Raw genomic sequence first — 23,153 nt, 5'->3', positions numbered from 1 at the left:
CAATTTGTTCTATCCTGCGAAGTACTTTTGGAGTTAACAGATGAACGGACCAAAGCTTGGTTCATACCAGCCTTAACAGCATTACTATAAGTAACATTACCTTTAGGACAGGGTTTGGAAAGCCCTGGGCTGTTAGCCTGCATACCTAATGGATTAACTGGAGCAAGAGAGGGGGTAATTGTAATAATACCAGGGGCAGGGCATGGCACAACAGAACACGACCCTACTTTATTAGACAGAGTCTCTATCACAGTCTTCAGTAAGCCAACTTCATCCCTCAAGAAATTAACCATTTTTATAAGATCATATAGGGGATTATCAGATAACTCATTAGGATTACCTAAAAGGAGATTAGGTGAACACGGCAGAGGTTCAGATGAAACCACATAAATAACATCCTGCTGAGTCATCAAAGGAGCGAACCTATTGAAACAAGGAACAGTAGGAGCAATGCTCACATTGTCGACTGTAGAAAGCAATAGAGAGCTATCCCCAGCACCCAACCCCTCAGGCATAACCACTTTACTGGCACCCTTGGTGACACTTGGGGTAGGCTTGCAACGAAACATTTCCGGCACAGTAAGTGCTGGTATAGGGTTAATATGTCCAATTTCAGCAGAGGATGTTGCTACAACCTGGCTGTCGGACGCCAATAGCTGGTCGGATCCCAGAATAGCCTTGCACTCCCCCACTAAATCGCCAATGCGTGTCAAGGCCCCCTCCGAGTCGGGCTGTTTGGCAGCACGTCGAGTCTTCCTGAGTTTCCGTACTTTGGGCAAAGAGCTATTACCCCCTATTCCCCCAGAGCTCTCAGCTAGCTTTCTTTTACCCATTCAGGGACAGGGACAACGACGTTTGGGAGAAACAGAGGGGCAAAACAGCATACAGGCACCACACAAGATACCAAGTCACCTTACGATGAAGATCCGCTCCTCAGCAGCTTGTCGGGAACAACCAAGGGGGGTGGCCCGGCCCGGCCTCTTCTGGCCCCTGACGGCCACAGACGGCATGCCCTCTGCCTGGGCTCAGCGCGCGCGTCCCGCGATGCGGGAGGCATTCCGAGTTCTTAAGGTGCCTCCAGGCGCGTTGGTGGCGTCAATGCTGTGTGCCAGCCCCGGGACTGCTGGGCAATGTAGTGCTGCCGTTCCCCTCACGGCGCTCCGGTGTAGTGCAGATGATACTGCCGTTCCCCTCACGGCGTGCGTTGAATGCGGGCCCCCAGGAGCTCTCGGTGCTCCGAGTTCTTAAGGCGCCTCCAGGCGCGTTGGTGGCGTCAATGCTGTACGCCGGCCCCGGGACTGCTGGGCAATGTAGTGCTGCCGTTCCCCTCACGGCGCTCCGGTGTAGTGCAGATGATACTGCCGTTCCCCTCACAGCGTGCGTTGAATGCGGGCCCCCAGGAGCTCTCGGTGCACCGAGTTCTTAAGGCGCCTCCAGGCGCGTTGGTGGTTTCAATGCTGTGCACCGGCCCCAGGACTGCTGGGCAATGTAGTGCTGCCGTTCCCCTCCCGGCGCTCCAGTGTAGTGCAGATGATACTGCCGTTCCCCTCACGGCGTGCGTTGAATGCGGGCCCCCAGGAGCTCTCGGTGCTCCGAGTTCTTAAGGCGCCTCCAGGCGCGTTGGTGGCTTCAATGCTGTGCGCCGGCCCCGGGACTGCTGGGCAATGTAGTGCTGCCGTTCCCCTCACGGCGCTCCGGTGTAGTGCAGATGATACAGCCGTTCCCCTCACAGCGTGCGTTGAATGCGGGCCCCCAGGAGCTCTCTGTGCTCCGAGTTCTTAAGACGCCTCCAGGCGCGTTGGTGGCGTCAATGCTGTGCGCCGGCCCCGGGACTGCTGGGCAATGTAGTGCTGCCGTTCCCCTCACGGCGCTCCGGTGTAGTGCAGATGATACTGCCGTTCCCCTCACGGCGTGCGTTGAATGCAGGCCCCCAGGAGCTCTCGGTGCTCCGAGTTCTTAAGGCGCCTCCAGGCGCGTTGGTGGCGTTAATGCTGTGCGCCGGCCCCGGGTCGGCTGGGCAATGTAGTGCTGCCGTTCCCCTCACGGCGCTCCGGTGTAGTGCAGATGATACTGCCGTTCCCCTCACGGCGTGCATTGAATTTGCACTTACAAAGTGTGCTCACCACCCCCCTGCTCCTGTCGTCAGAGCATCCCAGCCCGCCCTGCAAAGCTGCCGCAACAGAAGAAAATAAAATGATATTAACCTCAAGTTTTTATCATTTTATTTTTCCTTCATTTCTCTGCTGCACAACAGTGGGGCGATGCTCCTCCTCCTTTAGCGAAGGAGCTGCCACTGGGTACTAGTTAATGACAAATATTGTTTATTGAATCAGGTTCTGCTGATATTTTATGCTCACCATGGAAATTCTGCAAGGTTTCTCTGTCAATATTATCCACAGCTATAGGCTTAGTGAAAGGATAACACAATGGGAGCTGGCAACATCTACTTCTTAATTTCAGAAAAATAATTACTCTGAAAAATATTGGACTAAATATCTATCATAAAGGGGAATTGCCCAAAACAATAGCTTGTTTCCAAGACCTTTAGAGGATGTGATTCTGTCACATAAAATAGTATTTTCCATAATGGAAAAAAATCTTGGAAAATGTGGTATAGTAAATTCCCCTTATTAATGAAACTGCAGATTGTCTGCTTGACTACAGGAACGGTGTTTGAAACAAAATCTCCAATTGTCCTAAATGTGTCTGCACATTTTAAATCTATGACATTTTTTGACATAAGTCTAGGGCCCAGATGTACAAACATTTTGCACTGGGGTTGGCTCTGCGCAAATTGTTTATTTTTTTATTTGCTTTCTAGCACAAAACGTGATTTGCACTGGAAAGGTGCCTCAAAGTCATACAAAGCAGCAGGGATGGGGGTTTCCTAGGGAAATACATAGGCGTTCCAGTGCAATCATGCATCCTCCCCTGTTTTGTTTATGCAAAATCATTGTTTTTATTCCACCTTACTTTTCCAGGTGTGCATGTGTGCGGCACTTTACAGCACACATCTTGCAGTGGGGAACGTTTTAAAGTATGTCTAAGCTTAGTTTTAATTAAAAAAACGATGCTAGTCATGAAGCAGGTAACTTTGCACTATGGTGTAGAGGTTTGTGCGTGGTGATAGGCACCAGCGCTAGGAGAGAGCAGGATAGTGCCATATCTTAGTGAGAATTGAGCTTTCCTACTCTCTCCCTCTAACACAAAGCAGCACAGAAACGTTGGTTTCTGTGTTGCATTGTGAGACACCTTTGCAAATATGGGACTAGGTCTCCAAGATTTAAATATTTTTCTACGGTAAGAGTGCAAACTAAGGGTATGGGCGTTGTATTATGCAAAGTGGGGCTTTTTTGTCATTCACATGCAATGCATTGTTGCTGGGTAGATTAGTAATATAAGTAGCTATAGTGTGGGACACTGAAAAGAGTAAGAACAAGACTCAGCCACACAACCCAGTAGGTAGTTATACTTAGGACTAAAGTTTCCATAGCAAAAGCATATTTTGTTTTGCTAGTAACTTTTATGCTGCTTGACAAATCTCCACTAAACTTTCAGAAACGTCCCCTTTTTTGGTTCATATGCTGTGTCACAAGTTTCAGGATGATCCATCAAGCAGGGGCCGAGAAAAAAGTGGGGTCCCAAAACTTGTTTTCCACATGTTATGTCTATGGGGATTTTTTCAGTTTTTGAACACAACCACAGCCCGAACTGCTGAATTGAATTGAATACACACTTATATAGCGCATGGCTACCCAAGGGCATCCCAACGCTTATTGTGACACCTTGAAAACAAAGAACTGAATCACGGAAAGAGAAAAGTTTTAAGCTGCTTCCTAAATTTAAGGTAGCTAGGTTCCAGACGTAGATAGTCTGGGAGGTGGTTCCAAAGCTTGGCAGCATTGTATGAAAACCGTCGACCTCCAGTTCGTGACCGCTTTATCCTAGGAACTGTGAGTAGTCGTTTGTTATTGGATCTCAGAGTCCTATTAGGGTGATATAATTGCACCATTGACTGAAACAGCGGAGGGCCCTTCCCGGAAATAGATTTATGAACAAGGCACATAGCCTTAAACCTGGTTCTATCCTCGATAGGGAGCCAATGCAGCAAGCTAAGGGCAGGTCTGGCTGAGCTTAGTTTGGGAATATTCATAAGCAGACGGGCTGCACAGTTCTGGACAATCTGCAGTATCTTAGTAGTTCCTTGTGGAGCACCCAAATAGACTGCATTTGCATAGTCCAGCTGAGACAAAATAAGTACCTGGACTAATATACGTCTAGCATCCAAAGGAAGGAGGGGGAGGATCTTCCTTAACATCCTAAGGAGTCCATAGCAATTAGCTGAAACTTTGCGAGTTTGTATTTTAAAATCCAAATTGCAGTCAAACCAGACTCCCAAACTCTTGATTTGTTTCTTAAGTGCTGGTGGGGGGACTAGGCAGCTAGGCCACAAAGAGTCTATGTTCATAGGGGCTGAGTGGCCTAAAATCATAAGTTCTGTTTTTGCTCCATTCAATTTTAGGAATGCCATGTCCATCCACTCAGAGACCTTCTCAAGGCATGATGTTAGACCAGGCACAGATGTATCTTGCTGACTAAGGGAAACCACCAACTGAGTATCGTCGGCATAGGTGACAATGTGAATCCCCCAAGGAAGTACCACATCTGCAAGAGATCTCATGTAGATGTCAAACATGGTAGGACTTAAAGAGGATCCTTGGGGGACACTGCAGAGGGATTTGCTCTGAAGAAGCATTCTCCTCATAGACAAATAAAGATCTGTCTTCAAGAAAGGACTGCAACATTTCAAGACGATTCCTGCCACCCCCACCTCCCTGAGTCTTTGGACCATAAGTTGGTGATTAACAGTATCAAAGGCTGCGCTGAGATCTAACAAAATAGGAGCAGCGCAGCCTCCATTGTCCAAAATGTTTCTAGACTCTTCTATCACAGCAAGAAGAGTGGTTTCTGTACCCTGTCGGCATCTGAAACCTGTCTGAGTGGAATGAAAGCAGTTGTTTTTCTCCAGAAAAGCTGCCAATATGGAGTTAACATATTTTTCAGCTAGTTTGCTTATTCCAGGCAGCAGGGAGATACGCCGGTAATTGGCCCATTCATTAGGATCAAGGTTTGTCTTTTTCAAAAGAGCTTTAACTCTTGCCTGTTTCCGCAGGGGGGGAACCTGACCCCTTAGGAAGGACGTGTTTATCACGTCCTGAATGACTGGAGAGACTATTTCTGAAACCAGATTTAGAACAGCCGGGGGGAAGCAGGATCAACAGGAGAGCCTGATTTTAGTTGACTAAGAAGTCCCTGCAGGGAGGGTAGAGTCAAAGGGGGGAACTCTTCCAGCACTGCTTGCTGTTTAAGAGGGGAAGTATCTGTAACAGGATTAGTTTGCAAAAAGGTCCTGTAAATATTATTGACTTTAGTAGAAAAGAAATACACAATTTCATCACACCGGCGTTGGGCACTATCAGAACCAGTGGGGGGACTGGGAGGTGTGATAAGAGATTTTGCAATTTAAAAAATTTCCCGGGGGGAATTAGACGCAGAAACAATCCTTTCATGATTGAAACTAACTTGAGTGGCTTTTATTTCATTTTTATAGCGTTTAAGTGCTACTCTATAATTGAATTTGCTAATAGCTGTAAAGTCTTTCCTCCATTTCCTTTCATATTGTTTACATGATTGTTTAAGCTGCCTGCGTTTCTGAGAATACCAAGCTTTATTGTTAGGTCCTACTCGATGACAGGATATAACCCTCGGGATGACTAAATCCAGAGAGGAATCCAGCCAACTATTAACATTGTCATTGGCGACTGTAGGATTAGGGTGTGAAATGGGAATTGAGTTTTGTACCTCGGTTACCCAGCTATCAACTGAGAGTTTAGACCAGATGAGACCACATTTTTTAGTTCTAGAGAAAGGCCGCAGAGAGTTTTGGGGGTCCAGATAAAGGATAGTAAAAAGTGGTCAGACCAGGGAACCGGAATGGTCTCAGCTACTATAAAATTCTGAAGATTAGTGAATAAGGGGTCAAGCAAGTGGCCTAAATTATGAGAATGGAATTACACCAAATTTGGCTGAAAGGTAAATGTTGGTACAGAAAGTGTACTTTTTGTGATTTGGTGTAAATCTGTTCAGTAGTTTTAGAGAAATTAAAGTTTAAAAAAATACAGCTATCTGGGGACGTGAGTCCTTGCAGTACACTTGTGGCTCCTACTAAAATATGATTGGCTGCCAACACTTCAACTAGGAAGTGTGGGAAAGCCATCTTGGGATTCGGCTTGAAGCTGAGTCCCAGAATAAAGTAAAATATAAAGAAAAGTGGGCAGGGTAGGAATACCCTGACTCCCTAAATGTGGTGGGTTGGAACCCCACCGTGTTTTAAAAATATATATATTTTTTTTTTGCTGCAGACTCGCAGGTAGATCCATGGCCCGGGTGGTCCCAATCCCAGGGGCATGAAGGAGGGGGCTCATGGGCCCCCCTCTTGGGCTTATGCAAAGTCCCGGGGACTGCCACCTCCCTGGGGATATAATTAAGAAATATGTGGGGTGCCTGCTCGCCCTCCCACTTCCCTGAGGCCCCCACCTCCCCGGGTCACAAACACAATAATGAAGGAGGTCCTTTGCAGACCCCCAGCCCCGGGGACCACCATCTCCTCTGGGCTAAAGTTAAAATTGGGAGGGGGCCTGCGGTCCCCCTTATGGAGCCCTAGATGGCCATGGGGACCTCCAGCCCCCAAGGACGGCTCCAGAAATGTCCCGGGATGTACACCTCCGGGACATTGCAGTTTGCTACGGCTTGGTGGGAGCACCAATCCAGGCAAGCCGTAGCAAACACTCTGCTTTTTGCAAGTGAGAGCAAACATGGTCTTGCTCGCTGAAAGCAGAGCATGTCTGTTTCCCTGCCTGCTGTCAAGTGAGCAGGAAAACAGACGTTGCTTTGAGATCCATGGAGCTGCATGTTAGCAGTTCTCTAGGTCTCAAAGCAATGCCGGGTCCTGCAGGAGGCAGAAAGCCGGCCTGGACCACAGGGGCCTTGAAGCTCCCCCAGCTGTCCCCAATGTTTTAAAAGTGGGTGCCCTGAGTGGGACCAGGGTACCCACACTACAGGCTGGTCCATGGGGGATGGGATCCTGGGGCCAAAATCAGCCCGGGAGGGGGGCCACGGGTCCCTTCCCTTTCTGTCAATTTTTTTTTTAAAAAAGAGGCAGGTCCCAGGGATGGGTTCCCCGAGGCCCAAAATGGTCCTGGGACGGGGGGCCATGTGGCCCCCATTCTGAAAAATAGAAATATTTAAGAAAGCCAGCAACTCTTTGGAGGCCCGCCCCCTTTCACCACCACTCTGCCAATGGCCTCCTGGCATGCTGCTGGTTGGGGGATGAAATTCCCGTGGTTGCTCAGGGTCTTTAGGGGCCCACAAGACCTCCTGTTACCTCCAATAAGCCCCACCCAGTAGGATTACTGAGAGGTGGTTGGAAGCCATGAACCATTTCTCCACAACTCTGGGAACGCATCTCTTGGTGCACTGCTGGTGGGGGGATGAGGTCCCCTACCTCCTGAAGGCCTCAGGGCAAAAGTGTACTTTTTCCCCCAAGCAGCAGAGCACCACGAGGGTCGTTTGCAAAGTGGAGAAAGGGGGTGTTGTGCCCCCAGATGCACGATTTCACCACAGGACACATCAGGTAAGTCTTAAGAGTTTATTAGTAGGCACAACGAGCCAGAGCTCCTCTCACGACAGATGAGAGGCACCAACTGACAAGTATAGAACCCCCCACACATGACTACTATGGCAACACATAGAGATTCTATACAGAACATTGAACAAGCATATGTAAGTACAACATATTACCTCCTTTTGTTTATGAAAAAAACAAACATAAAAACAGCAATAAGAACAACTTCCCAGGTGAGGAGGAACAACCAAAAAAACAATAAAAAATCAAAAAACTAACAAATGTGAAAACTATACAAAAGGATACCAGAATGTAATTTAGAGTAACACAAATCATGCGGATGAAAAAGAAAAAAGTTGAGTAAATTACCGTAACCTCCAAGGAACACGTCTAACACGATCAGACCTCCTAGGCACTTCACATGGCACATGCGATTCAGAAATTATATTGGCACATCAAGAGACACATCAATAGGTTCAGAAGGCACAACAACATTTCTCCACGTTCCATTTGAAGTATTGGCCCCAGAATGAACTTTCACAACTCTTCCAGCATTCCACCAATGCCCACCACATACCATAATGCCACCACTACAAACGATCTCAACACAAACAGGATCAACAATGGACACACCCCCTTTTTTAACAATATTCGTGTTTCTAATGCAAACCATGTCCCCAGGATGCAAATCAACAGACTTCGCTGACTTCTTAAGATTATACCTGTCGGACATCTTCCTCTGCGCAGCTTTAACTCTGGATTCCAAAGCAGCATGATCCACCCAGCACAACACTTTATCACAAACAGGTCTTAAAAGCCAAGCCGGGTATAAAGCAGAAATGGGTAGCCTACCTCTGAGTGATACAAAGGGTGCAAGAATGAGAGAATCAGGCGTTGTGTGGTAAAACCACAACATTTATTTATTTATATATTTATGTATTTATTTATTTATGCATTTTTATAAAGTGCTGACTTTACCCGTAGGTGTCAGAGCGCTGTACAATAGAACCAGTTACGTTACATGAGAGAAATGTTACAAAATAGAACGTACAAAAATAGCAGGACACAGGATCAAACACAGCAGGCAAGAGGAACACAATATCAAACACAGCAAGCAAGGAATGTACAAAATATAAATATAACAAATTTACAATGACTAACAAACTTTCTAGCGGGGTCTGGGAATGAAGGAATTAGTTGTTCAAGTGTCATGGATCTGACCGCACCTTGCACATCGTAACCATTATGTTTCGCCCACCTAATACACTTTACAACCACCCTGTTCATCCTCTCAACCAAACCGTCGGTTTGAGGATGTCCAACCGAGCTTTTTAAATGCTTTACACCAGATTCATTCAAAAACACACTCATTTCCTGATTCACAAACTGCACACCATTCTAAGAAACAAGCGCTTCTGGGAATCCTTCCTTCATGAAGATCTCTTTAAGAAAAAGAATCGCATTGCTAGCTGTGGGAGAAGCACAAAATCGGACCTGAGGCCACTTGCTGTGAAAGTCCATCAATACAAACGCAAAACGTAAGTTGCAGGGAAGAAAATTGAACTGACCCACCAAATCAATTCCCACCTTAAGTCATGGCTTTTCTGGGAAAGGAATGGGCTGTTGAGGTGTGACAACTTTCAAACCCTTTTCAGCTCCACAACAGACAACACACTCCTTGACTCGTACCTCAATGTCCTTGTCCATAGAAGGCCATCAATAGTGCAGTCTGACACGCCTTTTTGTCATAGTTGCCCCCAGATGTCCATCATGTGCACAATCAACCAACTTGGTACGTACATTAAGGGGAGGAATGCACCTACCATCCCTCATGATGACACCATCTTCAATGGACAGTTCTTCTGCAACTTTCCAGAAAGGTCGAATTTCAGGAGAGACACACCTCTCTCTAGGCCAACCCTTCATGATATATTCTCTTACTCTTTGAAGAGCAGAATCCTCAGTCAATGCCTCTTTCCATTCGATCTCACTACAAGCCTTATTTTCAACTACATCCACAAAAGCAATAAAACAATCCTCCTTGTCCTCTTCCAAGTACATCATCCTCACTTAAAGGAAGTATAGACAGCAAATCAGCTCTGACATTTTTTTTTCCTGGACTGTGCTTAACCGCAAAATCATACTGTAAAAGTTTAGTAGTGAGCCGTGCAATATGAGGCGTAGCATATTTGAGACGTTCTCCGCCCAGAATATATACCAAAGGCTTATGATCAGTTTGGATGACAAATTTTCTGCCCCAAATGTAAGTCCTGAACTTTTCACATGCCCAATAACACGCCAAACGCTCCTTTTCAATCACAGAGTAGTTAAGCTCTGGATCACGCAGTACTCTAGACGCATAGCTGATGACGCGCGATGTCCACAAGGAAAAATACGACACAGCTGTGAAGAAAAAAAACTGATCCTTCTGTGCACATTTGCCTTTCAGACGGTTCACACTCAGACACTGAAGATCCTCCAATTAAACCTTAGCATGTCCGAGCGTCATCAATCACCACAGACAGGAAGAAGTCCAAAGACTGATGATGCTAGATAATCACCGAATCCCCTTGCAGGATTCCAATGCGTCATCAGTTGCCACAGACAGCCCAGAAGTAAAGAGCTCTGGTTTCCAACGATCTCTGCTAATGATCACCGGCAAGTTTTCGAGCTGCCTTCAAAGCTGACACACCAAGACGTATTCCAGACAGGCAAATGCCTTCAGGATGCCAACATTTTTAAGCTCCTTAGAAAGCAGACACACTGGGACGTATTCTGGACAGAAAAGTAGCTTTACAATGCCAACAACCACAAACCCCTCCCGCTGACCTGCTCACCAAACAGCCGCCGGAGAAGTTAAGAATAACCTTCTCTTCAGGAACACACGTAGCCGCTGGAGGAGGTTAGATCAGGGGTGTGAAGATTCAATCCTTTAACACAGAATTTCACTCATCTGCGCTTTAAATAAGTTGCCGTTCAAATGCTGTGGTGGATCGCCCGCTCGTTACCAAAAATGGTGTTGTGCCCCCAGATGCAGGATGTCACCACAGGACACATCAAGTAAGTCTTAAGAGTTTATTAGTGGGTACAACGAGCTACCGCTCATCTCACGACCGATGAGAGGTGCCAACTGACAAGTAAAGAACCCCCACACGTGACTACTATGGCAACACATAGAGATTCTATACAAAACATTGAACAAGCATATGTAAGTACAACAGGGGGCATGGCCTCTGATGACCTCTCAGCAATGCAGCTGTGTTGGTATTACTGGAGGTAACAGGAGGGCTAGTTGGCCCCCAAGGATCCTCAAGAGCCAAGGTGACATCTTCCCCTTACTAGTAGAGCATGAGAAGGCGTGTTTGCAGAGTGGTGGGGAAAGTCTTTCAGATGAGATTCTTGAGAGCTGTTCAGAGACCCAGCCCTCAATATCTCCAACACCCTGCAAAAGCAACTACTACTTAAGAAATCAAAGAAATTCACTAAAAAAAAGGTTACAGGGACGTTATAGTTAGGAATTCGCTATTCCAAAACCTTAGAAAGTCACTGAAAAAACCCAAAAGTTAGAGGGAAGTTACAGTTAGGGAATGGAATAAAGAAACCTTAGAAATTGACAAAAAAACTAAGGTTACAGAAGTGTTATAGTTAGGCTCAGGTGTCTCTCATACAAAACCAGAGAAATACAGTTTTTATAGTTAGAGAGCTAAATATACTGGCGCCCCAGCATTGCACTGCTTATGACCTCACATTTGTGATGTCATCAGCAATGTCATGAGTGATGTCACTGACCATGTCATGAGTGATGTAATATGTGAGGTCATAATCAGTGCATTGGGGGGGCGCGAGATACAGTTAGCTCACTAAATATTACGACTGAATTTCTCTGGCTTTGTATGAGTGACTAATCTACAAAACAGTTTGAAACGGGGGGTCTCAGGGAACTTTTAATGACCACAACAAGATTTATTCCCCGTAACAGTAATCGCAAAACAGTACGAAATCTTGGGGTCAATAGGCAAATTCGAACGGAACTTAGATATAAGGGTGGGTATCAACCTTACAGTACTGGACCAAATGACTATACCTCACAGTATGGAGCTGTGGGCATATCCCTTTACAGGACGAATTCCCTCACTCACAATAGGTGACATGCTTCATCATATGGGAATCTCCTCCCTGAGGAAAACCTAGTTCCTCAGGGGGCTACAACCTCCTCTCTACGAGGAGGGAGCTCAGGGATGTTTTATCTACACACCTACAAGGGATTTACTAAATCCACAAATGATGAGAGAATGGTATAAGTGAGGAGGGACGCAGCGCAAAAAGAAAATTTGGCAAAATGTGCTGGAAGTGTGATTAAAACTAGTTAGAGTGTGTAAAACACAAACTTTATTCTAGTACACGCCCTACTAGGATTAAAAATGACAGTGCACCAGCAGTATAGATTTAAACCGCTTCGGTGAGGTGGAGAATAGTGGTCGACATGTTTCAGCCTACAGCCCCATTGTGGGCAAGGCTTTCATCAGGACCATTGGTGATGCTGCTGCATAAAAGTGTGGTGTGTTATTAACAGAAAAGGATATTTGAACAGGATCTTCAATCATTCATCCGTTCTTCTAAAAACCATTACCTATAAAGAAAAACACACAACGCTATACTTAAAACTTAACATTCGAATGTTAAAGGTCCAGATATTACAGGTAACACCCAAAAATGAGGAAAATGAAACAAATGGCTTACCCGCAGTCTGCTGGGTAACCAATTCACCTCAACCTGGCAACAGCTCAGGGTGGGGCACTGCTCTGAAAAGATGACGCAAATATCAATATTAGATCTAGAATCACAAAGGCCTTAAGAAGACATGGTTCATTTGGCAGACCTCGTGTGTATGGTAGAGTTAAAGGAGGGGAGACACATGTAATTTACAAGGGTAGAAGCACAAGTATTTAATAGTGCCTCTATATTTAATCAGAAATAAAAGACAAACGGAAAGGCCAAGAAACAATGGTATATACTAACCATCTTTATCATTTACAAGAACAAAATGCTCTGTCCCACCTTACGTTTGTACAAAAACCAAATCCGCGCTTCTATGTGCAGGGCGTGCTTATACGAGGATCTTATCATCTCATCTAATCTGCATGCTTTGTTACGAGTAATGGAGCAGCCTAGAGAAAGCTCCATCCATAGCACTTGTGTTCTAAAAACACATTACGCGCTCAACATCGTAAATTACGGATATTTAGTCTGGGGGCACTCACCTCTCCGTCGGTACTCCAGGCCCAAATTGAGCCTGTGACCGGAGGTGAATGACCCTCCAGGATTCCAGTATATATAGTTGAAGAAGGTCCGTTAATTGAAAGCCGGTGTGTTGTGTTCAATGCCGGAAGACTTACTGCGCATGTGTGAGGCTGAGCTGTCTATCAAACGCGCATGCGTGAGGCATAGAACGATGTGTCCACCTTTGCGCATGCGTGAATAGTAACACGGAAGCCACAGCTTCTGCCAATACCGGAATACAAAAAGCAATGTGGGAGACCCATTTAGCCTCGAAGGAGAGCGAGAACAGATACAACCTCATCGTTATCAAATATACACGTGGGAAAGATGTAAGAACCCTGACATATAGAGATTGCAGGCTCCAGAAAAAAAGATAAAAAGAGCCAATAACGAAGACTCTATACAATAAACCCTCTTTAAGTCAAAAGGGATAACAGTCCTTTAAAGTAGTGAACACAGACTGCTCATGTGTAAAAAACTCCACTGTTACTGGCAACCATTGTCTGTTTCGTGAGGAGAAATGTGCCTAAACTCCAGGTTGAAAAAAGGGGGCTATGATCATTGAAGTGTTAGATGACTCATAACGAGACCCATGGAATATCATCATTTAAACCTAGCAGGTCAGTCTTAAGTTTATGCACCCACCATTGTTCTTTGTATGAGTGACACCTGAGCCTAACTATAACAACTTATAGCCATTGATTTTTTTCTGTGAATTTCAAAAGTTTTTTTATTCAATTTCTTAACTATAACATTCTGAGAACCTTTGTTTTTTTTCTGTGAATTCTGTGAGAATATATATATATATATATATATATTCACTTAAAAAACCATAGGTTTCGCACCCCCGCGATTTAAAAAAAAAAACAAACATTTGTTTCTGCCTTCGGGGTCCTTCAGGGACCCCCTGACAAAGGCTAGGGGGTCAGGAACTCTCTACCCTGCCCCCTTTTCACGTTCGCCACCTTCCTTTTTCACTCTCGCACTGAAAACAAACAAAATGGCGGCCGACACTTCCTGATTTCGACCGATTCGAACGTTGACTAACATGTAACCACCAATCAGAATTACGCTCGCGCACGTTAGGGTGCTCGCACGGTGCACGCACGGTGCGCGCTTATAGATATTTATATGCTTTTAAATGCTATTTTCTCAGTAACTACTGAACAGATTGACACCAGACCTGCAAAAGGCACTTCCCTGACCTGAGGACTACCACTCTGCCAAATTTCAAGTAATTCTGTTCAGCCGTTCGGGCTGTACCTTCGACTAAAGGTCCTATGGAAATAATGCATGGGGAAAACGCGTTTTGGGACCCCCCTTTTTTCTCGGCCCCCGCTTGACGAATCACCCCGAGACTTTCAGGGTAGGAGCTGAACGGAGCGCCCCATTAGTTTTGAAAATTTCACGAGGATTCGTCAACCGGCGCCAAAATTATTCAAAATAGAATTTTCAGATTTCCTATGGAAACACGGTCCTAACTATAACTATCTACTGGCGACCGCCAGTAGATAATATATATATATATATATATATATTCAAACCACCTCCAATTTCACCGCAGAAATCAGACTCCGACACTCGGGTGAGCTTCACCATTCAGCTTGAGTTTATTTTATCAGCTTGACGCGTTTCGGCACACTTGCCTTTCTCACACTGTCTCCTGCTTCCTTTTGGCTGGCGGTGTTCCAGCGTCCTTCCTCCCGACTTCTTATCCCACCGGCTGCTCCTGATTCTCCTTCCGCCCACTATTGCGACTACTCCCACTTACGGCTCATCGGATCAACGCTGTCTCCTTCTTCCTTCTGGCTGGCGGTGTTCCGGCGTCCTTCCTCCTGACTTCTTCTCCTACCAGCTGCCCCTCATTATATATATATATATGTGGTAATTCAATCTGTTTCAGTAGGTACGCTCTCAGAAATCACTGGACCCAGAGAAAAATGCTAGAAAACTGCTGATTTAATCAACACAACGCGTTTCGCCGTCCGGCTTGATCACGTGTAGATGACAACACTGAAAATGACCACATATATCATAACGTAATGTCATGGGCATAGAAAGAGGACATCAAAATGAAAATGATACTGTTCGCAAATGTGAATACATAAATGTAAAACATAATAGTTGTTTAGCGTAACACAAATGCATAATCTCTTGGTATCCTCAATTATCATAACAATATAAACACGAGAAGAGTTATAAACAAATCGTGCAATGTTAGACAGCGATGAAGGACTGCCCTCCGTGGTGGAAAGCGTCTCCATTAAAAAGGATTGTAAGCTTTTCGCCTCTTAATAAAGTTACGAATACTTAAAAAATAGTAAACACTTGGAGACAATCAATCGTCTATCAGAGTACGTCCGTACATATCTAGTGGCGTCTCACTATGAAATACCGAATAAAATTGCAATATCGGCCTATTCAAGTGGCAAGTGTCACTAGTGAATGCTAATATTGCTCATATCCACAACATCCGCCCATCTGAGCCTAATGTCAAATGCCTAAAACATATATAATTACACTGTTATGATCACTGGCCAAGTACTCGTGAATGCATACAGATTAAAATCTGTGTCAAGCGGTCAAAGAATAATCAGTGTGTCGTGCTCAAACAAGAAGTGATAAAAAAGTGCATGTGCAGTAATACAACCATAAGGACATAATGAAACATGGTTAGGGAGAGTGTAGTGATCACTTATAAATAAGTGCAGGAGAATGATGTGAGAAGAAAATGAAGGCGGTTAAAGAGGAGGAAGTTTGCATAAACCACATCGGTAGACCTCACATCTCTAAGTCAAGTCTTCACATCCTGAAATAAAACATAAAACCACCAGTTAGGATTCTACCAGTGGGAACAATCACATTGTATACTTCTTGTGTACAAACAGTGAGCACTCTATCTGTACAGTCATGAATATGAGGAACAATTAATACAATACAAAAGGAAGAAAGCAATCCTCAAGGGCTTATCTGTTCCGTGCGCGAGCGTAATTCTGATTGGTGGATTCATGTCAGTCAACGTTCGAATCGGTCGAAATCAGGAAGTGTCAGCCGCCATTTTGTTTGTTTTGGGTGCGACAGTGAAAAAGAGAGGTGGCGAACGTGAAAAGGGGGTAGGGTAGAGAGTTCCTGACCCCCTAGCCTTTGTCAGGGGGTCCCTGAAGGACCCTGAAGGGTGAAAAAAACATTTTATTTTTTTTCAAAAAATCGCGGGGAGCGCGCACGGTGCGCGCACCCCCAGCCGCCATTTTGAGTTTTAGAGGCAGAAGAGAGCTAAAAACACAAGTGGAGAACGTGAAAATGGGGCAGGGTAGAGAGTCCCTGACCCCCTAGGCCTTGTCAGGGGGACCATGAAAGATCCCTTAGGTCACAAAAAAAAAAAGGAAATTACAAATATCTCGGGGTGCGCGCACGGTGCGCGCACGGTGCGTGTACGGTGTGCGCACGGCGGCAAAAAAAACATTAAAAAAATAGAATTAAAAATCAAGTTTAAGTGTTTAGATGTTGGTTGGCTCTAAAAAGAGCCGTTGTGTTCATTGAGTGTTTTTTTGCACCTACAAGTAAGTACCGATGCAGAGTCTAAAGTTCAAGAGGAAGACTCTGTTGCCTTCATCTGTGAAATGTACACCGTCTCCTCTATAAATGCCTTGCATGTTGTAACGCAAGTTGTTGTGGTATATAGAACCCATACCATAGTCTCTGAGGAAAGCAGAAACAGACTTATTGACGTGCTTTCTTGCTTTGTCAATCTGCGGACAATATTGGTTGGACCAGTTCCACTTTTGCCTTTGGCATATATTAGAATATACAAAGGTAGTATGTGGAAAAAGTGACATCAATTGCAAAAATGTGTCCTTAACAAGCATTTCCAGACCTACCCCAGTTAAAGTGCCTAGGCCATTTCCACCACAGTGCACAATTATAAGGTCAGGCTGTGGGAGATGTAGAAAGGATTTCACCAAAGGCATTCATTGGTGCCACTTTAACCCTCTCTGACCAATCCATTTAATGTCTACATTTGGCAAAGCAAGGTCTTTCACAATACCTCTTTTTTCTGCATACTTTTCACTCCAGAACACATATCTATGACCTACAATCCACACTGTGAACATCTTTCAAGGAGATCTGGATGCACTCTGAAGGTGTCTTTCAGTAGAATGACAAAATGAAAAGAAAGGTAGTTGTAAAATGGAGGCTATATACTTTAAAAAAAAAAAACTAATTGGCTGTTTCAGACCATTTACAATAAAAACTAGGCTGTATTTTTAAATTTTTAAAAGCATGTTTTGTATTGGTCCAGAAAAATGTGTTCCCACAGAACATTACTTTGGATTTGCTGTTAGGTTTGAAAAGTTAAGCAATCTTGCTCTTTGGATTAGAAACATTATGTGCTGAACTTCTGACGTCTATGCTCACACCAGTGTTCCATGATCTGTTGCTATGCTAGCAGGCAGAAGTCATGTTGGGGGTAGAAATTATTTGAAAAGGGTTGAAATTTGCAAAAAAAAGAAATGTGTGTTTCCATTTAAAAGAAAGGTGAAGAACGTGAAAAGGGGGCAGGGTACAGAGTTCCTGACCCCCTAGCTTTTGTCAGGGGGTCCCTGAAGGACCATGAAGAGTGAAAAAAACATGTTTTTTTTTTTTAAATCGTGGGGTGCGCGTACCGTGCGCGCGCGGGTCGCGCGTACCATGCGTGTGCGGTGCGCGAACGGCGAAAAAAAACAAAAAAAAACAGAATTAAAAATCTAATTTCAGTGTTTAGATGTTAGGTGGCTCTAAAAAGAGCCGTTGTGTTAATTTAGTGACAGAGGAAAAAAAAAACATGGCAAAAATTATAGGGTGCCGCACGTGTGCTGCTGTATCTTGCTCTCTATTAGCGGAATGCTGGTGTCCGCATAAGAGAGAAGAGCATTGCATGCATTGCACCATATATGCACGCTCTTAAACAGAGGGTGTATATCCAGAGGAACAGAAGCAGGTGAAGCTGCCGCCGCAGATGAAGTGCTCGGCTGAGCTGCCGATGATGTGCTCGGCTGAGCTGCTGCGGATGTGCTCGGCTGAGCTGCTGGAGGGTTTTCTCTAGCAACTCGAGCATAAGCCACAGGATGTACATCTCTAACGTGCCTGATCTTAGTGAAGATACTAAAAGAGTATTTCTTTTTAGGATCTCCTCTTGATAAGACACGATCACAAAGAGTGCAGGTGACTTTGGGAGCATTCACTTTCTTCTGCCCCTGTGGAAATGTAAAAAAATTGCCATATAAAAGAGTCTTTCTGTTTCCTCTGTCTCTGTCTCACAAGAGTCTCCTGCTCACTCCCAGAAGATGACTGCTGCTCTGCCATTCTGAAGTACTGAAGTACCAGAAAAGCTGCTCAGCTCCTTCTCCCAGGGAATCTGAAGTAATAATGAGGGGACTGGGTGTGGTGTTGGAAGTTTCTGGAACTGAAACTACTATAAACCAATGAAAAGTGTTGTTTCTTAATCACATGACCTGAAACTACTATAAACCAATGAAAAGTGTTGTTTCTTGATCACATGACTTGCCGTGCGCGCACCGTGCGCGTGCGGTGCACGCACAGTGCACGCACGGAGCACGCGCGTACGGAGGACACGCTCATGCGCGTACGTAGCACGCGCGCATGCGCGGACGGAGCACGCGCATAAGAAGCACGCGCGCATGCGCGAACAGAGCTCACGCGTACGGAGCACGCGCGCATGCGCGAAAGGAGCACGCGCGCATGCGCGTACAGAGCAGGTGCGTACGGATCACGCACGATGTACGCATGCGCACGTGGAGCACGTACGCATGTGCACACGGAGCACGTACGCATGCAAGCACCGTGCGCGCACTGTACGCGTATGGTACGCGTACGGTACGCGTACGGTGCGCGCACGGTCAAAAACCCTAAAAAAAGCTGAGCCATTCCATATTGCAGGATACAGTAAATCTATAATTATTTACATAGGTAGCTTATTGTAAAATAAATAATTACAAAATATAATAAAACATTCATAAAGTAGCATTTAAAAAACTTTGCAAATTCACTTAAAAAACCATAGGTTTCACACACATTAAAGTTAGGAGTTGGCATTTAAAAACCCTTTGAAATTCACTGAAAAAACCATAGGTTTCACACACGTTATAGTTAGGAATTAGCATTTAAAAAACCTTGCAAATTCACTGAAAAACCATAGGTTTCACACACGTTATAGTTAGCTGGACATTTCACTCGAAAAAAACCATTGAAATTCCCCCGTTATAGTTAGTTCACCTAACTATAACTCGCGCGCCCGCAATCCACTGCTGATGACGTCACATATTACATCACTCATGAAATGGTCAGTGACATCACTGATGACATCACTGCTGACATCCCAAATGACATTACTGATGACATCACTGATGACATCATCAATGTGATAAATTACTGCATCTTCTCACACCCTAATTTAACCGTTGATACACAAACTCATAATTTCAGTCGTCCATTCTCAAAACCATAGATACTCCAATACCAATAACTACATACCCACTTATTAACTCTTAGGTTTACATACACCTTGTTGGAAACGGCCCTTTTTGCAGGGTTATCCCCAAACTTTTTGCTTCTTCCTCCTTCATTTTTTCTGACCCGTGGTTGTTGGCAATAAGACTCTGGGCACTTTACCACTGCTGATCAGTGCTAAAGTGCATATGCTCTCTGTATAAATTGTGATATTGATTGGTTATCCATGATTGGTATATTTGTTTCACCTGTTAGCCCCTAGTAAAGTGCACTGCATGTGCCAGGGCTGGTGATTCAAATGCTACTAGTGGGCTGCAGCACTGATTGTGCCACCCACAGGAGTAGCGCTAAAATGATGTCTTAGGCCTGCTTGCATTGCCTATATGCAGTCCAGGACTGCCATGTCGACCTGGCCAGTGCACCCACTGACCAGGCATTATCCTTCCCTTTCTGTACATGTCAGGCATCCCTATGGTGGCCCCAGGTACCCCCTTGGGCTGGGTGCAGTGTATCTGAAAGGTAGGGCATGTACTGAGGTGTGTAACATGCCCTGGTAGTGAATTACAGCCATTTTCGTTTTTCACTGCTGAGAGGCTATCTTGCCCATAGGATAGAATGGGGAAGGCTGTTAACATGCCTATCTTCCCATAAGGGCAAGATAGAAAATCCAAGTTTGGTATCTCTGTGTTCAGAATTTAATTATACATCTTTTTAGCAAGATGGTTTTTAAATTCACTGTGTGAGAATAGCACTTTTTAGAAAGTAGCTATTCTCCTGTTTAACCTTCCTGTGTGCCTGTGTGCTGGTTGGCTGACTGGTGTCATGTGATGGGCCAGGTGGCTCCAGGAGCCTGGATAAGTCAGCAACAGGGTGAATAGGGAGATCTGCTTTAGATGGGTGGGAGGAGTAGTCCCTGGGTTTGAATAGGGCTGCCCCTGCCAGCACAAAGCTGGCTCCACCCCCTGCTGGCCAGGCTGAGGACTCTGCCTCTGCTGGCACAAAGAAGGCTCCACCTCCTGCTGAGCGTCTAACGACCCTGCCCCTCACTCTGAAAGGAACCAGGTGCTCCAGAGCAGAGCACACCCAAGAACCGGTCGAGCAGGGGAATCCCCCCACTGGAACAAAGAGAGACAAAGACTTGGAGGGGTATAAGAAGAGGACCCCAGCCACCTAAACTTTAGATCACTTTGGAACTAAGAAGAAACCTCTGCCAAGGAGAAAGCTGAAAAGGACTGAAGAGGAGAAGACTGCCTGCTTGCTGTTTTGCTTTGCTGCCAAGGAGAGGGGAAGGACTTTGCTGTGTCCCCTTCTTTTGATTCTGATCTCCAAGGGCCTGAGAAGAGCTGGCTCCCTGTTAAGAAGTCCCAGGAACAAAAGGACTTCACCACCAGCTCCCCTGGAACTCTGCTGAGAGAGTTCTGACCTGCCTTGGAGTGCTTGCCCAGTCTTGGGGCCTCAGGAGGTCGTTTTGCTGTGTTTGGGAGCTGGGAAGCAGAAGCGTGAACAAGAGTGACTGGTACCCAACGCATCATCCGATTGCGCGTCGCAAGATCAAGAGTGCGAGGAAAATTTCATCGCGGCACCATCGCAAAACGCAGGGTCCCCGCATCGCCGAGTGCGTCGAGCATCGTCCCGAAGCGTGAAGATTCCTGGCGTTGCGAGGGTCGTCGCAGAACCAGTTTGCGAACCGCACCACTGCCGGTGCGTGAAAGTCTCCAGTCGCTGCGTGCGTCGACGCAGAGTCCCGTTCTGTGGCGCATCGAGAGTTGCGGCGCCGGAAGGCAACGCTGCGCCACGCATCGCACCACATCGAAGAGTGTCGCATCGAACCTGTGCGTGAAGCTTCCCCCTAAGAAACCTACGCAACGAAGGCCAAAGTCATCGCATCCTCCCCTTACAGATTGGAGCCGGCGCATCCACCTCTGCTGCGTGAAGCAGGGCTGCTGCAAAGCCTCCCCAGGATCTCAGGAGTATCGCATCGCCTTTGCAAGCTTCCTTGTTATAGCTCGCTTGAATCGTGGGGTGACTAGGAAAAATAAGGAGTTGGAGCGTAAAGTCCTGGAGTTGACGTACGGTCGCAAGGTGTTTTTCAAATGGGCCGACCCATGGCCTTTGGACGCTCGAAAGGCCAGCTTCATAGCTTTGAAAACACATCTTTTGGCAATGGGTAACCAATGCAATTTACGAAGGTGTGGGGACATATGATGTCTAGTGGGGACATTCTCCACCAGCCGTGCAGCGGCGTTTTGGACCGTCTGAAGTTTATGGCAAAGACCAGCTGTGATACCAAGATAGAGGGCATTGGCATAGTCAAGATGGGAAGTTATCAATGCCTGGATCACAGTCTTACGGCAATCCGCTGGCAAATACTTGATAAGCCGTTTAATAGTTCTGATCTTTGCGAAGCAAGAGGCTGCTACCGTTTGTACCTGAGTACTGAAACTGAGGTGGCTATCCCAGCGTACTCCTAGATTTCTAACCGAATCTTTGGGGATGGGAGCTTGGCTCAGATCGACTGGCCACCATAAACTGGAATCCAGAGGAGATGGGGAGTTGAAGAACAGAATCTCCGTTTTACCTGCATTAAGTCGGAGGGAATTGGCATCCATCCAACTAGAAATGTCTCATAGGCAGGATTTCAGCGGATCGAAAGCAGAAACGGAGGAGGAATCAAAAGTAAATAGTAGCTGAATATCGTCAGCATAGGAAATAGATTTAATCCCAGTCTGGGCGATCAGCTTAGCTAAGGGGGTAAAATAAACATTAAATAGAAGCGGACTCAGGGAAGAGCCCTGTGGGACTCCCCATTTGAGTGATCTGGCAAGGGAAATGTAAGGAGGGGTGAAAACCTGCTGTGAGCGGTCCGAAAGGTATGATGAGAACCATTTCAGCACAGCGCCACCCAGACCTAAGTCCTGCAGCCTTCTCAGCAAGATCCTGTGGGAGACGGTGTCAAATGCCGCTGAAAGATCCAGCAGCACTAACACCGCCCTCGCCCCCCGGTCAAGCGTCCACCTCACCGAGTCAGCCATTTCAATAAGGGCTGACTCCGTGCTGTGGCCCGACCTGAAGCCATGCTGGGATTCATGGAGCAGCCCATTGGATTCGATGTAATTCGCCAACTGGGAATGAACCAGCTTCTCCAGGATCTTAGCTGGGGCAGGCAGGAGAGAGATAGGCCTATAATTACTGGGGAGGTCCGGATCCAGATTGGGCTTCTTAAGAATGGGAACCAGGGAGGCATGTTTCCATTTAGCAGGAAAGCTGCCTGTTCTGAGGGAGTCATTCCAAATATGGTTCAGGTAGGGATTAAGTAGGGGTGCAAGTTTTTTGTATTGCTTGGCTGGCCAAGGATCATTGGGAGAGCCTGATTTGCATTTAAGTAGTTCGGCCTCTGAGACTGCTGCGAAATCGAGGAAGGAGGACGGCGGTGGCGAGAAAGTTGTAGATTCCTCTACCCGTTTTTCTATAATGGGGATGGGGAAGGAGGAGTAAATGGTCTCGATTTTGTCCTCGAAAAATTGTGAAAGTTGATCGCAAAGCGACTGTGAGGCAGGCTGAGTACGAGTCAACGCGTTGGGGTCAGTGAAAGATCTAACTACATTGAAAATCTCCCTAGCGCCATTGTTGGCGTGTTTGATTCTGGAGGCCAGATAATCCCGTTTGTTCTCCTCAATCATTC

Source organism: Triturus cristatus, chromosome 8 (genome assembly GCF_964204655.1).
Source record: "Triturus cristatus chromosome 8, aTriCri1.1, whole genome shotgun sequence".
In the NCBI taxonomy this organism is placed as follows: Eukaryota; Metazoa; Chordata; class Amphibia; order Caudata; family Salamandridae; genus Triturus; species Triturus cristatus.
This window is presented reverse-complemented; position numbering follows the sequence as displayed.